General features: G+C 37.3%; 2 protein-coding genes and 1 pseudogene across 16 annotated transcripts in view; 1 reads left to right on the forward strand and 2 right to left on the reverse strand.

Moving 5' to 3' along the window:
* Nucleotides 1-13,389, forward strand: part of LOC125799136 (deleted in malignant brain tumors 1 protein-like) — a 1,283,434-nt pseudogene that overhangs the window by 711,954 nt on the left and 558,091 nt on the right.
* The window catches only part of LOC107197253 (scavenger receptor cysteine-rich type 1 protein M130), a 370,936-nt gene that overhangs the window by 286,136 nt on the left and 71,411 nt on the right, over nt 1-13,389 (reverse strand). The gene's annotated exons all lie outside the window — the stretch shown is intronic.
* Nucleotides 1-13,389, reverse strand: part of LOC125799141 (scavenger receptor cysteine-rich type 1 protein M130-like) — a 259,014-nt gene that overhangs the window by 180,208 nt on the left and 65,417 nt on the right. The gene's annotated exons all lie outside the window — the stretch shown is intronic.

The raw sequence follows: 13,389 nt of genomic DNA on the forward strand, positions 1-13,389 counted from the left end.
TCTTTCCTTTCTGGTAGAAAATAATGGATTTCCATGCAGAAGTCCCATTCACAAAGAAACAGGCGTTAATATTTTTTAGTTAATTACAGTTACACCTTAGTTCAGTGGTACATGGCCAGAGTTTTTATCTTTATATATTTTAAGCAGTTAATTAGTACGATTGTTTGTGTTTAGTGCTTAAACTGTTAATTGACTCCATGTGTAAGCCCACACTGCAGTTTTTCACTGTCATCAGTTCTTCACTAATATTAGTTTCATCGGTCCTACAGTAGAACCCTGTGGAACTTCTTAAGGTTTCCAAGTACTTAATGCTGTGTGTTAATGTTAATGTACATGTTCTCTTTCTCTTATAAACTAATTTAGGGGTCAGATTGGTGGGCAGATCTCGCTGCTCTGGGAGAGTGGAGGTTCTTCATGGAGAGAGCTGGGTCACAGTGTGTGATGCTGACTTTGACCAGCAGGATGCAGAGGTTGTGTGTCGAGAGCTGGGCTGTGGTTCTCCTGTGGAGGTTCTGGGAGCAGCTGCTTTTGGTAGAGGGGAGGGTCCGGTGTGGTCAGAGGAGCTTCAGTGTAGAAGAACTGAATCTCAGATTCACTTCTGTCCTAAATCATCTTCACTCAAACACAACTGCTCCCATGATAATGATGTGGGACTGGTGTGTTCTGGTGAGAGCTACATATTTTATTTATTTTTTCTTTTTAGAGTCTTGATGAAAAGATGTTCTTTTCTTAGTGGTCAGTGTATAATGTACTTCATGAAACATATTCTTCTTAATTCTTTTATTGATATAGTCCATATTTGTGCATGCTGGAATATAGCACATGTGAATAGCATTAAAATGAAGTTTTACCAGATTTTAAAAGATGCAAAATGATGTTTGAGTTGTGCATTCAATCTTTCTCTTTCTGCTCTTTAGAAAGTGTGAGGTTGGTGGATGGTTTGAGTCGCTGTGCTGGGAGAGTGGAGGTTCTTCATAAAGGACAGTGGGGAACAGTGTGTGATGGTAACTGGGGTATGATAGATGCTGCAGTGGTGTGTAGAGAGCTGGGCTGTGGAGAGGCTACAGATGCACTTAGTGGTGCTTACTTTGGATCAGGATCAGGACCAATCTGGATGGATAATGTGGAGTGTAGAGAATCAGAATCCATACTAAAGAACTGTAAATCAGCAGGATGGGGTAAACATAACTGTAATCATCCTAAAGATGCTGGAGTCATCTGTTCAAGTGAGTTACACTAAAAACTTAGTATGAACTTCTGTAATCAAAAAACCTTTTAACCCACTGCATAATGTTTATTATATTTTGATCATACCTAGGAGTCAGGCTGGTTGGAGGTTCTCACTGCTCTGGGAGAGTGGAGGTTCTTCATGGAGAGAGCTGGGTCACAGTGTGTGATTCTGACTTTAACCAGCAGGGTGCAGAGGTTGTGTGTCGAGAGCTGGGCTGTGGTTCTCCTGTGGAGGTTCTGGGAGCAGCTGCTTTTGGTAGAGTGGAGGGTCCGGTGTGGTCAGAGGAGCTTCAGTGTAGAGGCAGCGAATCACAGATTCACTTCTGTCCAAAATCATCTTCACTCAAACACAACTGCTCCCATGATAATGATGTGGGACTGGCATGTTCTGGTAGGTATTTCACTTCCTTTTGTCAATTTCACACAAAACACTGACAAAAACACACATCCACCAAATTCAGATAACAGACAGGTGACGGAGACACAAATCCACCAGTTTGATTGATTTCTGTATTGCACAATATTATGAAAAAAGATATTAAGACATTAAAACATTAAGAAACCTTTAATTTGATTTGTCATTTATGTCCTTGAGGGCTAACCAGACTTTTTAATTTTACAAGGAGTGCTGCAGAGAAGTCAAAAAGCAAAAGTTTTATACATATGAAAAAATGTTTAGACTTTGACTATGTTGAATTGTTTTTGGTGACCATTTTAAAAGAAACTTACAAAGTCTTATTTTTTTTATCTAAAACTACAAGTATGTTTTTTTTTTTTTAATGTCTACCATTGATTTACAGGCAGTGTGAGGAATAATAAATTATTTCATTTAGACTAAGATGAGTAATATTTAAGGAACTACACATACAGTGTGTAATGCAACATGTCAGATGTGTGGCATTCCTAATGTGCTTTCACTAATGTGATTTTGCGATGTGGTAGAGTGCTGATCGTGGGTCCAACAGTATCCAGCACTTTTTAGTGGATTAGTGGATTGACCTGTCAATGTGTTTAGCCATGGCATAGCACATCTTTCTTCTGACTAGCCTTGTAATCTGATGCTTTCTTCTGGGTGCAGTGTTTTTTGATGATCAATGTACACAAATACTATACTGTAGGTGACAAGCGAAGACTTGTTGGTGGTCCTCACGCATGCTCTGGGAGAGTATAGAAGCTTCATCGGAATTCTTGGCTTCCAGTGTGTGATGCTGACTTTAACCAGCAGGATGCAGAGGTTGTGTGCAGCTGGGAGCTGGGCTGTGGTTCTCCTGTGGAGGTTCTGGGAGCAGCTGCTTTTGGTAGAGCAGAGGGTCAGATGTGGTCAGAGGAGCTTCAGTGTAGAGGAAACGAATCTCATATGTACCTCTGCCAGACATCTCCTTCCCAACTGCTCTCACAACAAGGATGTGGGACTAAGATGCTCTGGTATGATGAAGTATGTTTGTAAAAGATTTAGATTAGTACTAAACTGTGAGCAATTAGTTTGTAATTACTGTATTTTTTTTATTATTATTGTATTGTATTATTGTTGCCTACTATTTTTCCTCTGTTAATTCAGGTCACACTCAGGCTCGGCTGATGAACGGCTCAGATTCCTGTTCTGGTCGAGTGGAGCTCCAGTACCTCAGTGAGTGGGGTACAGTGTGTGATGTAAGCTGGGATATGAGAGCTGCCAGTGTCCTCTGTGCTCAGCTGAAGTGTGGGAGTGCTGTGGCTGTGTTGGGGTCAGACTGGTTTGGGGAGGGGAGTGGCCGGATCTGGGCTGATGTGTTTGATTGTCAGGGAAACGAAACACACCTGTTAAAATGTCCCATTTCATCATGGAGTCGAACTGCATGCTCTCATGAACAGTATGCTGGAGTTATCTGTAGTGGTGAGATCTTACAGTTGCAGTATAATAAACAGTGTTGGGAAGTAACGGATTACATGTAACGGCGTTACGTAATCAGATTACAAATTATAAGTAACTGTAATCCGTTACAGTTACTGCTTCAATAAATGGTAATCAGATTACAGTTACTCTGCTAAAATTAAAGGATTACATTGCGGTACTTCCCTATTTTTTTGCTCTTCCAACACTGACAAAACGCAAATAACATTTTGCGGTGAATCGCTCTGATATGACAGGGAACTGTCTGCCCCTTCTCCCATCTCGCTGCACACACACACACACACAGGGAGGAGGGGCAGACAGCGGCTCTGCACACACAAAGAGACGAAATTAATTGACATTTTGGTCAACGAATAAAAACGAGACGAAAATGTTTGGCAGGGACGAAATCCAATCAGAACTGATTTAGTTCTGTGAAAGGTAGTGACCAGTTAGGAAGAGATCCAATCACTGCTACTTTAGCGAAGGTGGAGAGGCGGGACAAGCGGGGTACTCATCCAATCAGTACCTGTTTTTCCTGCAGTAGCGCTGCGCGCTCAGTTACAAACCCGGGAATTAACCTGTCGATACTTACGGAGCTCGACGAGGCTGAAGTTGGTTTGATATTCGCAGCTCCAGATTCGTTTGGCTCGATATTCGCAGCCTCGTATTCCCCGGCTGAAGTTGGTTTGATATTCGCAGCTGCCGCTTCACTGAACCACCGTGAACTAAAGGGAGCGTTCACAAACACCCGCTGTTTATATTAAACACCTCACAGATCAACACTGAAGGAGATAGAATGAAGAAAAGCAGTACATCTGTTTATTAACAATGTAAATATACAATATCGTATTAAATGTAATTTTGTATATTGTAAAATATTTATTTTAATTACTGAATTTATAATTATATATTACAATAAATAATTAAATATATATTTAATAAAATTATATTTTAAAAGCCATTGCGCTCAAAAAATATGAGGCAGATGTTCAAGTGTGATTTTGAAGAACTTTTTCATGTTGGGCCAGAACAAATACACATGATCTGAAGAGTACTAGTCTTCTACTTTAAGAAAAACCTGGAATTAGCCTGGCCCAAGCTGATTTTATACTTTAAAATTAACTGGCAAATTTTGAAAGACTTTTTCATCTTGGGCCAGAACACATACACATCAGATGAAGAGAACTACTCTCCCACTTTGAGGAAAACCTGGAATTAGCCTGGCCCGAGCTGATTTTATACTTTAAAATGAACTGGCAACATAGCATACCAATCCATAATGCACAATTTTTTTTTATGTAAAGCTGATGTTCTAGTGTGATTTTGAAGGACTTTTTCATCTTGGGCCAGAACAAATACACATGATCTGAAGAGTACTAGTCTTCTTCTTTAAGGAAAACCTGGAATTAGCCTGGCCCAAGCTGATTTTATACTTTAAAATTAACTGGCAACATGGCCTACCGATCCATAATGCACAAAAAAATTGAATATAAAGCTGATGTTCTAGTGTGATTTTGAAGGACTTTTTAATCTTGGGCCAGAACAAATACACATGATCTAAAGAGTACTAGTCTTCTACTTTAAGGAAAACCTGGAAATAGCTTGGCCCAAGCTGATTTTATACTTTAAAATGAACTGGCAACATGGAATACCGATCCATAAAGCACAATTCTTTTATGTAAAGCTGATGTTCTAGTGTGATTTTGAAGGACTTTTTCATCTTGTGCCAGACCAAATACACATGATCTGAAGAGTACTAGTCTTCTACTTTAAGGAAAACCTGGAATTAGCCTGGCCCAAGCTGATTTTATACTTTAAAATTAACTGGCAACATGGCCTACCGATCCATAATGCACAAAAAAATTGAATATAAAGCTGATGTTCTAGTGTGATTTTGAAGGACTTTTTCATATTGGGCCAGACCAAATACACATGATCTGAAGAGAACTAGTCTTCTACTTTAAGGAAAACCTGGAATTAGCCTGGCCCGAGCTGATTTTATACTTTAAAATTAACTGGCAACATAGCATACCGATCCATAATGCACAATTTTTTTTATGTAAAGCTGATGTTCCAGTGTGATTTTGAAGGACTTTTTCATATTGGGCCAGACCAAATACACATGATCTAAAGAGTACTAGCCTTCTACTTTAGGGAAAGCCTGGAATTAGCCTGGCCCAAGCTGATTTTATACTTTAAAATTAACTGGCAACATGGCCTACCGATCCATAATGCACAAAAGAATTGAATATAAAGCTGATGTTCTAGTGTGATTTTGAAGGACTTTTTAATCTTGGGCCAGACCAAATAGACATGATCTAAAGAGTACTAGTCTTCTACTTTAGGGAAAGCCTGGAATGAGCCTGGCCCAAGCTGATTTTATACTTTAAAATTAACTGGCAACATGGCATACCGATCCATAAGGCACAAAAAAGTTTAATTTAAAGCTGATGTTCTAGTGTGATTTTGAAGGACTTTTTAATCTTGGGCCAGAACAAATACACATGATCTAAAGAGTTCTAGTCTTCTACTTTAGGGAAAGCCTGGAATTAGCCTGGCCCGAGCTGATTTTATACTTTAAAATTAACTGGCAACATGGCCTACCGATCCATAATGCACAAAAAAATTGAATATAAAGCTGATGTTCTAGTGTGATTTTGAAGGACTTTTTAATCTTGGGCCAGAACAAATACACATGATCTAAAGAGTACTAGTCTTCTACTTTAAGGAAAACCTGGAAATAGCTTGGCCCAAGCTGATTTTATACTTTAAAATTAACTGGCAACATGGAATACCGATCCATAATGCACAATTTTTTTATGTAAAGCTGATGTTCCAGTGTGATTTTGAAGGACTTTTTAATCTTGGGCCAGACCAAATACACATGATCTGAAGAGTACTAGTCTTCTTCTTTAAGGAAAACCTGGAATTAGCCTGGCCCAAGCTGATTTTATACTTTAAAATGAACTGGCAACATGGAATACCGATCCATAAAGCACAATTTTTTTATGTAAAGCTGATGTTCCAGTGTGATATTGAAGGACTTTTTCATCTTGGGCCAGGCCAAATACACATGATCTGAAGAGTACTAGTCTTCTTCTTTAAGGAAAACCTGGAATTAGCCTGGCCCGAGCTGATTTTATACTTTAAAATGAACTGGCAACATGGCCTACCGATCCATAATGCACAAAAAAATTGAATATAAAGCAGATGTTCTAGTGTGATTTTGAAGGACTTTTTCATCTTGGGCCAGAACAAATACACATGATCTGAAGAGTACTAGTCTTCTTCTTTAAGGAAAACCTGGAATTAGCCTGGCCCGAGCTGATTTTATACTTTAAAATTAACTGGCAACATGGCCTACCGATCCATAATGCACAAAAAAATTTACAATTGTTTTTATGTAAAGCTGATGTTCTAGTGTGATTTTGAAGGACTTTTTAATCTTGGGCCAGACCAAATAGACATGATCTAAAGAGTACTAGTCTTCTACTTTAAGAGAAACCTGGAATTAGCCTGTCCCAAGCTGATTTTATACTTTAAAATTAACTGGCAACATGGAATACTGATCCATAATGCACAATTGTTTTTATGTAAAGCTGATGTTCCAGTACAATTTTGAAGATTTTTTTAATCTTGGGCCAGAACAAATACACATGACCTGAAGAGAACTAGTCTTCTACTTTAAGGAAAACCTGGAAATACCCTGGCCCGAGCTGATTTTATCCTTTAAAATTAACTGGCAACATGGAATACCGATCCATAATGCACAATTTTTCTTTATGTAAAGCTGATGTTCCAGTGTGATTTTGAAGGACTTTTTCATCTTGGGCCAGAACAAATACACATGATCTGAAGAGTACTAGTCTTCTTCTTTAAGGAAAACCTGGAATTAGCCTGGCCCGAACTGATTTTATACTTTAAAATTAACTGGCAACATGGCCTACCGATCCATAATGCACAATTTTTTTTATGTAAAGCTGATGTTCTAGTGTGATTTTTAAGGACTTTTTAATCGTGGGCCAGACCAAATACACATGATCTAAAGAGTACTAGTCTTCTTCTTTAAGGAAAACCTGGAAGTAGCTTGGCCTGAGCTGATTTTATACTTTAAAATGAATTGGCAACATAGCATACCGATCCATAATGCACAATTTTTTTTATGTATAGCAGATGTTTAAGTGTGATTTTGAAGAACTTTTTCATGTTGGGCCAGACCAAATACACATGATCTGAAAAGTACTAGCCTTCTACTTTAAGGAAAACCTGGAAGTAGCCTGGCCCAAGCTGATTTTATACTTTAAAATAAATTGGCTACATGGTATAACGAGCCATAATGCACAATTTTTTTTATGTAAAGCTGATGTTCTAGTGTGATTTTGAAGGACTTTTTCATCTTGGGCCAGACCAAATACACATGATCTGAAGAGTACTAGTCTTCTACTTTAAGGAAAACCTGGAATTAGCCTGGCCCGAGCTGATTTTATACTTTAAAATGAACTGTCAACATAGCATACCAATCCATAATGCACAATTTTTTTATGTAAAGCTGATGTTCTAGTGTGATTTTGAAGGACTTTTTAATCTTGGGCCAGACCAAATACACATGATCTGAAGAGTACTAGTCTTCTACTTTAGGGAAAGCCTGGAATTAGCCTGGCCCAAGCTGATTTTATACTTTAAAATTAACTGGCAACATGGCCTACCGATCCATAATGCACAAAAAATTTAATATAAAGCTGATGTTCCAGTGTGATTTTGAAGGACTTTTTCATCTTGGGCCAGACCAAATAAACATGATCTGAAGAGTACTAGTCTTCTTCTTTAAGGAAAACCTGGAAGTAGCTTGGCCCAAGCTGATTTTATACTTTAAAATGAATTGGCAACATAGCATACCGATCCATAATGCACATTTTTTTTTTATGTATAGCAGATGTTCAAGTGTGATTTTGAAGAACTTTTTCATGTTGGGCCAGACCAAATACACATGATCTGAAGAGTACTAGTCTTCTACTTTAAGTAAAACCTGGAATTAGCCTGGCCCAAGCTGATTTTATACTTTAAAATGAACTGGCAACATGTAATAACGATCCATAATGCACAAAGAAATTGAATATAAAGCTGATGTTCTAGTGTGATTTTGAAGGACTTTTTAATCTTGGGCCAGAACAAATACACATGATCTAAAGAGTACTAGTCTTCTACTTTAGGGAAAGCCTGGAATTAGCCTGGCCCGAGCTGATTTTATACTTTAAAATTAATTGGCAACATGGCCTACCGATCCATAATGCACAAAAAAATTGAATATAAAGCTGATGTTCTAGTGTGATTTTGAAGGACTTTTTAATCTTGGGCCAGAACAAATACACATGATCTAAAGAGTACTATTCTTCTACTTTAAGGAAAACCTGGAAATAGCTTGGCCCAAGATGATTTTATACTTTAAAATTAACTGGCAACATGGAATACCGATCCATAATGCACAATTTTTTTATGTAAAGCTGATGTTCCAGTGTGATTTTGAAGGACTTTTTAATCTTGGGCCAGACCAAATACACATGATCTGAAGAGTACTAGTCTTCTTCTTTAAGGAAAACCTGGAATTAGCCTGGCCCAAGCTGATTTTATACTTTAAAATGAACTGGCAACATGGAATACCGATCCATAAAGCACAATTTTTTTATGTAAAGCTGATGTTCCAGTGTGATATTGAAGGACTTTTTCATCTTGGGCCAGGCCAAATACACATGATCTGAAGAGTACTAGTCTTCTTCTTTAAGGAAAACCTGGAATTAGCCTGGCCCGAGCTGATTTTATACTTTAAAATGAACTGGCAACATGGCCTACCGATCCATAATGCACAAAAAAATTTAATATAAAGCAGATGTTCTAGTGTGATTTTGAAGGACTTTTTCATCTTGGGCCAGAACAAATACACATGATCTGAAGAGTACTAGTCTTCTTCTTTAAGGAAAACCTGGAATTAGCCTGGCCCGAGCTGATTTTATACTTTAAAATTAACTGGCAACATGGCCTACCGATCCATAATGCACAAAAAAATTTACAATTGTTTTTATGTAAAGCTGATGTTCTAGTGTGATTTTGAAGGACTTTTTAATCTTGGGCCAGACCAAATAGACATGATCTAAAGAGTACTAGTCTTCTACTTTAAGAGAAACCTGGAATTAGCCTGTCCCAAGCTGATTTTATACTTTAAAATTAACTGGCAACATGGAATACTGATCCATAATGCACAATTGTTTTTATGTAAAGCTGATGTTCCAGTACAATTTTGAAGATTTTTTAAATCTTGGGCCAGAACAAATACACATGACCTGAAGAGAACTAGTCTTCTACTTTAAGGAAAACCTGGAAATACCCTGGCCCGAGCTGATTTTATCCTTTAAAATTAACTGGCAACATGGAATACCGATCCATAATGCACAATTTTTCTTTATGTAAAGCTGATGTTCCAGTGTGATTTTGAAGGACTTTTTCATCTTGGGCCAGAACAAATACACATGATCTGAAGAGTACTAGTCTTCTTCTTTAAGGAAAACCTGGAATTAGCCTGGCCCGAACTGATTTTATACTTTAAAATTAACTGGCAACATGGCCTACCGATCCATAATGCACAAAAAAAATTACAATTGTTTTTATGTAAAGCTGATGTTCTAGTGTGATTTTGAAGGACTTTTTAATCTTGGGCCAGACCAAATACACATGATCTAAAGAGTACTAGTCTTCTTCTTTAAGGAAAACCTGGAAGTAGCTTGGCCTGAGCTGATTTTATACTTTAAAATGAATTGGCAACATAGCATACCGATCCATAATGCACAATTTTTTTTATGTATAGCAGATGTTTAAGTGTGATTTTGAAGAACTTTTTCATGTTGGGCCAGACCAAGTACACATGATCTGAAGAGTACTAGTCTTCTACTTTAAGGAAAACCTGGAATTAGCCTGGCCCGAGCTGATTTTATACTTTAAAATGAACTGTCAACATAGCATACCAATCCATAATGCACAATTTTTTTATGTAAAGCTGATGTTCTAGTGTGATTTTGAAGGACTTTTTAATCTTGGGCCAGACCAAATACACATGATCTGAAGAGTACTAGTCTTCTACTTTAGGGAAAGCCTGGAATTAGCCTGGCCCAAGCTGATTTTATACTTTAAAATTAACTGGCAACATGGCCTACCGATCCATAATGCACAAAAAATTTAATATAAAGCTGATGTTCCAGTGTGATTTTGAAGGACTTTTTCATCTTGGGCCAGACCAAATAAACATGATCTGAAGAGTACTAGTCTTCTTCTTTAAGGAAAACCTGGAAGTAGCTTGGCCCAAGCTGATTTTATACTTTAAAATGAATTGGCAACATAGCATACCGATCCATAATGCACATTTTTTTTTTATGTATAGCAGATGTTCAAGTGTGATTTTGAAGAACTTTTTCATGTTGGGCCAGACCAAATACACATGATCTGAAGAGTACTAGTCTTCTACTTTAAGTAAAACCTGGAATTAGCCTGGCCCAAGCTGATTTTATACTTTAAAATGAACTGGCAACATGTAATAACGATCCATAATGCACAAAGAAATTGAATATAAAGCTGATGTTCTAGTGTGATTTTGAAGGACTTTTTAATCTTGGGCCAGAACAAATACACATGATCTAAAGAGTACTAGTCTTCTACTTTAGGGAAAGCCTGGAATTAGCCTGGCCCGAGCTGATTTTATACTTTAAAATTAATTGGCAACATGGCCTACCGATCCATAATGCACAAAAAAATTGAATATAAAGCTGATGTTCTAGTGTGATTTTGAAGGACTTTTTAATCTTGGGCCAGAACAAATACACATGATCTAAAGAGTACTAGTCTTCTACTTTAAGGAAAACCTGGAAATAGCTTGGCCCAAGATGATTTTATACTTTAAAATTAACTGGCAACATGGAATACCGATCCATAATGCACAATTTTTTTATGTAAAGCTGATGTTCCAGTGTGATTTTGAAGGACTTTTTAATCTTGGGCCAGACCAAATACACATGATCTGAAGAGTACTAGTCTTCTTCTTTAAGGAAAACCTGGAATTAGCCTGGCCCAAGCTGATTTTATACTTTAAAATGAACTGGCAACATGGAATACCGATCCATAAAGCACAATTTTTTTATGTAAAGCTGATGTTCCAGTGTGATATTGAAGGACTTTTTCATCTTGGGCCAGGCCAAATACACATGATCTGAAGAGTACTAGTCTTCTTCTTTAAGGAAAACCTGGAATTAGCCTGGCCCGAGCTGATTTTATACTTTAAAATGAACTGGCAACATGGCCTACCGATCCATAATGCACAAAAAAATTTAATATAAAGCAGATGTTCTAGTGTGATTTTGAAGGACTTTTTCATCTTGGGCCAGAACAAATACACATGATCTGAAGAGTACTAGTCTTCTTCTTTAAGGAAAACCTGGAATTAGCCTGGCCCGAGCTGATTTTATACTTTAAAATTAACTGGCAACATGGCCTACCGATCCATAATGCACAAAAAAATTTACAATTGTTTTTATGTAAAGCTGATGTTCTAGTGTGATTTTGAAGGACTTTTTAATCTTGGGCCAGACCAAATAGACATGATCTAAAGAGTACTAGTCTTCTACTTTAAGAGAAACCTGGAATTAGCCTGTCCCAAGCTGATTTTATACTTTAAAATTAACTGGCAACATGGAATACTGATCCATAATGCACAATTGTTTTTATGTAAAGCTGATGTTCCAGTACAATTTTGAAGATTTTTTAAATCTTGGGCCAGAACAAATACACATGACCTGAAGAGAACTAGTCTTCTACTTTAAGGAAAACCTGGAAATACCCTGGCCCGAGCTGATTTTATCCTTTAAAATTAACTGGCAACATGGAATACCGATCCATAATGCACAATTTTTCTTTATGTAAAGCTGATGTTCCAGTGTGATTTTGAAGGACTTTTTCATCTTGGGCCAGAACAAATACACATGATCTGAAGAGTACTAGTCTTCTTCTTTAAGGAAAACCTGGAATTAGCCTGGCCCGAACTGATTTTATACTTTAAAATTAACTGGCAACATGGCCTACCGATCCATAATGCACAAAAAAAATTACAATTGTTTTTATGTAAAGCTGATGTTCTAGTGTGATTTTGAAGGACTTTTTAATCTTGGGCCAGACCAAATACACATGATCTAAAGAGTACTAGTCTTCTTCTTTAAGGAAAACCTGGAAGTAGCTTGGCCTGAGCTGATTTTATACTTTAAAATGAATTGGCAACATAGCATACCGATCCATAATGCACAATTTTTTTTATGTATAGCAGATGTTTAAGTGTGATTTTGAAGAACTTTTTCATGTTGGGCCAGACCAAATACACATGATCTGAAGAGTACTAGTCTTCTACTTTAAGGAAAACCTGGAATTAGCCTGGCCCGAGCTGATTTTATACTTTAAAATGAACTGTCAACATAGCATACCAATCCATAATGCACAATTTTTTTATGTAAAGCTGATGTTCTAGTGTGATTTTGAAGGACTTTTTAATCTTGGGCCAGACCAAATACACATGATCTGAAGAGTACTAGTCTTCTACTTTAGGGAAAGCCTGGAATTAGCCTGGCCCAAGCTGATTTTATACTTTAAAATTAACTGGCAACATGGCCTACCGATCCATAATGCACAAAAAATTTAATATAAAGCTGATGTTCCAGTGTGATTTTGAAGGACTTTTTCATCTTGGGCCAGACCAAATAAACATGATCTGAAGAGTACTAGTCTTCTTCTTTAAGGAAAACCTGGAAGTAGCTTGGCCCAAGCTGATTTTATACTTTAAAATGAATTGGCAACATAGCATACTGATCCATAATGCACATTTTTTTTTATGTATAGCAGATGTTCAAGTGTGATTTTGAAGAACTTTTTCATGTTGGGCCAGACCAAATACACATGATCTGAAGAGTACTAGCCTTCTACTTTAAGGAAAACCTGGAATTAGCCTGGCCCAAGCTGATTTTGTACTTTAAAATGAACTGGCAACATGGTATAACGAGCCATAATGCACAATTGTTTTTATGTAAAGCTGATGTTCTAGTGTGATTTTGAAGGACTTTTTCATCTTGGGCCAGACCAAATACACATGATCTGAAGAGTACTAGTCTTCTACTTTAAGGAAATTTTGGGATTTGCCTGGCCCGAGCTGATTTTAGACTGCACAATTAATTGGCAACATGGCAGCACAAAAAAAATATTATTTA

Source organism: Astyanax mexicanus, chromosome 2 (genome assembly GCF_023375975.1).
Source record: "Astyanax mexicanus isolate ESR-SI-001 chromosome 2, AstMex3_surface, whole genome shotgun sequence".
Taxonomy (NCBI): Eukaryota; Metazoa; Chordata; class Actinopteri; order Characiformes; family Acestrorhamphidae; genus Astyanax; species Astyanax mexicanus.